The sequence below is a fragment of the Cherax quadricarinatus genome, chromosome 68, assembly GCF_038502225.1.
Source record: "Cherax quadricarinatus isolate ZL_2023a chromosome 68, ASM3850222v1, whole genome shotgun sequence".
In the NCBI taxonomy this organism is placed as follows: Eukaryota; Metazoa; Arthropoda; class Malacostraca; order Decapoda; family Parastacidae; genus Cherax; species Cherax quadricarinatus.
In genome coordinates this window covers 23,922,055-23,926,431 of record NC_091359.1, presented here as the reverse complement: position 1 = coordinate 23,926,431, position 4,377 = coordinate 23,922,055, and positions in this window count along the sequence as shown.

Genomic DNA, 4,377 nt, shown 5'->3' with positions numbered 1-4,377 from the left:
AGAAGGCTGGAGGCAGTGGAGATGTCATGTCTGAGGGCAATGTGTGGTGTGAATATAATGCAGAGAATTCGTAGTTTGGAAGTTAGGAGGAGGTGCGGGATTACCAAAACTGTTGTCCACAGGGCTGAGGAAGGGTTGTTGAGGTGGTTCGGACATGTAGAGAGAATGGAGCGAAACAGAATGACTTCAAGAGTGTATCAGTCTGTAGTGGAAGGAAGGCGGGGTAGGGGTCGGCCTAGGAAAGGTTGGAGGGAGGGGGTAAAGGAGGTTTTGTGTGCGAGGGGCTTGGACTTCCAGCAGGCATGCGTGAGCGTGTTTGATAGGAGTGAATGGAGACAAATGGTTTTTAATACTTGACGTGCTGTTGGAGTGTGAGCAAAGTAACATTTATGAAGGGATTCAGGGAAACCGGCAGGCCGGACTTGAGTCCTGGAGATGGGAAGTACAGTGCCTGCACTCTGAAGGAGGGGTGTTAATGTTGCAGTTTAAAAACTGTAGTGTAAAGCACCCTTCTGGCAAGACAGTGATGGAGTGAATGATGGTGAAAGTTTTTCTTTTTCAGGCCACCCTGCCTTGGTGGGAATCGGCCAGTGTGATAATAAATAAAAATAAAAATAGGTACACATAAATATAATTATCAGGGTACATATAAAATATGCAGTAACTTTAAAACACTTGAAATTTTGGAAAGTTCCCTGACATAATAGATATGGTCATGGAAAATGTAAACAAACCGGGTGGGGGGCGCCATATTTAAAAGACCGCTTGCCGTATAGCAAATTTTGGTCATAATTTGACATCGCCGTATTAGCGGAACGCCGTAAGGCGAAACGCCGTAAAGCGTTTCTTGTGTTGTACTGTGTTCTAGCCAATTTTAATGTTTTTATTGTATGTGAAAGAGGCATAAATAGATGCTTGCATAGGTTCTTTTGTGCAAGGTTTTGGCTGTTCTCAGTACTGCTTATTTGTATGAAGTGTTAAAAAAAGGCTATTTTCTGAACTTTGTTGGGCAAGAGGTGGTTTCTCCTGTGTTCTTTCGTGTGTGTTTGATGCATAATCATCTCAATTGATTTGGCTAATGCTGGGCCACTTTTGGGGCTGATCCCTGCCCATTATTATTATTATTATAATCAAAAGGAAGCACTAAACCTACTAGGGTCATACAGCACTGCAGGGTAGGAATTGATGTAAGATCTAAGGATAAATAAGGGTAGAGATGACAATAAAGGTGAAGTTAGGAGGGGCTGTGAGGAGTGCTAAAGGAAGGATTATCAAAGTTTGTGTAATAAATTAGTTGCTGTCAAAAAGTTGAAGAAGGAGTCTGTGTCAGATGTGGGTCCATCAGCAAAGAGGGAAAATAAAGTAAGGGCATTAAAGCAGTGATGACGTTGGAGGAAAATTCTGCATGCTCGTTGATAGACAAGACAGTCCAATAGAATATGGGAAATTGTAACAGGAACTAGACAATTCTCACAAAGTGCAACAGGAAGCCTCTCCATGAGATACCCATGAGTTAGATGAGCATGTCCAATGCAAAGATGAGAGAATGTTGTCTCCCAACCTCGGTATCGATGACAAGAAGAAGGCCAGAAACCCAAACTTGGTTTGATAGAATGTAATTTGTTATGAGTCTTATCAGCCCAAAGTTATTGCCAATGGATGCAAAGGTGGGTCGAGATTACAGCAAAATAGTTAGACAATGGAATACCTCTATATGATACTGGTAGGTCATGTACTGCAGATTGCACAGCAGAGTCTGCCTGCTCATTGCCCTGAACGTGTTTAACTTCACGGATGGCATGTTGGGCGACTGCTTTTGCCTGTTTAAAATCAAGGAGGTTCTCTGTGATTCTATTGTAACGGTATCAGCCCCATGCAGCACATTTCAAACGTACTGCATGAGCACAAACAGGAGACCACCAAGGCACGCATTTCTGAGAATGCTTGCTTGAGGTTTAAGGTATAGAATGTGAAGCTGCGGTTAAAACTGAGGTGAAAAATAAGTGAAACAGCTCATTAGTAGAGGACAAAGAAGGGCCCCTCACTAAAAGCAGTTTGGCGCGAGTACATATCCCAATTTGTGCATCAAATTACCAACATGGGCTTTGAGGAGGGTGAGAATATGAATGGGAAGTAAAGAGGATAGGAAAATGACCAGTCATGTAAATCTGGGAGCACAGACCAGGTAAAGTCAAGTGCAGTTGACATGGAACAAATCAATACAAGAGAGATAAAGAGTGCAAGGGTAAAAATGGATGGGAGTACCAGTATTTAAAACATGGAGGGGAAGAGAAGTGAAAAGAGCCTCTAATTGATTGCCATGAGAGTCACAGTGAGGCTCTCCCCCCCAGGAAATGATGAGCATTAAAATCACCTAATAACAGAATAGGTGGTGGTAAAAAATAAACAAGAAATGCAACATCTGGGATAGATAATGCTCAAGAAGGGGAGAGATACAAAGAATATACTGTATACCACTTGTCCAAGTAGATGTGAGTTATTGGGTAATGCAGTGAAGTATGAATGAAGATCTGATGGTATGGCATACTGGTGAGCACAAGAAGTGCACTTTCATTAAAAGTTCCATCGGGATAAGGATCAGATGAATATAATAAAACATAGCCCAAGATGGGATGGATAACAGCAGTGTAATTTAAGTTCTTGTAAACTGACACAAACAGGGGAAAACTGGGAGAACATCAGCTGAAGCTCACCGTGGTTACCCCGGAGGCCTCAGATATTCCACTGTAAATAAGCCATGATTTGCGAGAAAAGTATATTGTATGGGTATGAAAGTCTGTGTAGAGGACTGGAATGCTGCGACAAAAGAGTTGTGCAGATAGTTTAGATGAGTAAGGAGAAAAGATGGGATTTGGATCAGTGCCCATCAGTGGTTTTATCTCAATATAGTCGGAGATAGCTTCAGGTGTTTCAGAGGACAAGGAAGTTGTGTGTAGTATGACATCAGAGGTAGAAGAGGGAGGATGAGTAAAGATCGGAGTGGTAATGGAAGATACAAAAGAAGGGGGGGATGAGAGGGTAGAGTTAACTTGGGAAGAAACTTGGGAGGGGACTGGAAAGAAAGAAACTTGGGAGGGGACTGGAGAGGAGGCGACTGTATGAGGGGGAGGATGAACCTCTACACTCATAACAAAACTAGGTACTAGGTACAAAGACTGGAAAGGAAAAATATTTGGAAAGGCTATGTGAAGAAGGGGTAAAATTTTTTTATTTTTATTATCACACTGGCCGATTCCCACCAAGGCAGGGTGGCCCGAAAAAGAAAAACTTTCACCATCATTCACTCCATCACTGTCTTGCCAGAAGGGTCCTTTACACTACAGTTTTTAAACTGCAACATTAACACCCCTCCTTCAGAGTGCAGGCACTGTACTTCCCATCTCCAGGACTCAAGTCCGGCCTGCCGGTTTCCCTGAATCCCTTCATAAATGTTACTTTGCTCACACTCCAACAGCACGTCAAGTATTAAAAACCATTTGTCTCCATTCACTCCTATCAAACACACTCACGCATGCCTGCTGGAAGTCCAAGCCCCTCGCACACAAAACCTCCTTTACCCCCTCCCTCCAACCTTTCCTAGGCCGACCCCTACCCCGCCTTCCTTCCACTACAGACTGATACACTCTTGAAGTCATTCTGTTTCGCTCCATTCTCTCTACATGTCCGAACCACCTCAACAACCCTTCCTCAGCCCTGTGGACAACAGTTTTGGTAATCCCGCACCTCCTCCTAACTTCCAAACTACGAATTCTCTGCATTATATTCACACCACACATTGCCCTCAGACATGACATCTCCACTGCCTCCAGCCTTCTCCTCGCTGCAACATTCATCACCCACGCTTCACACCCGTATAAGAGCGTTGGTAAAACTATACTCTCATACATTCCCCTCTTTGCCTCCAAGGACAAAGTTCTTTGTCTCCACAGATTCCTAAGTGTACTAGTACATCAAAAAACCCTGCGCGTAAGCCGTACTAGTACATCCGAAACTCTCAAAGGGTTAAAATTATTTTCCCTTCTCAGTTTATGTTTCGTGCCAAAGAGAATGGCTTCCGTTTTCTCGAGGTGTAATGATAGTTTGTTGTCTACTAACCATTTGCTACAGGACTTCAGTTCCAGTGTAATACATTAGCTATATCTTGTGGGTCTTTACCTGACACTAACAGAGCACTGTCATCTGCATACAGTAGGAGTTTGCACTTGGCACTGATAGGCATGTCGTTAACATAGCATAGGAATAATAAGGGACCCAGAATGCTACCTTGGGGAATTCCACATGCAATCGGCAGGGGTTCTGATTCTGTTTTGTTGATTTTGACAATTTGTCTCCTGTTGCTAAGGTAGGACTTAAGTC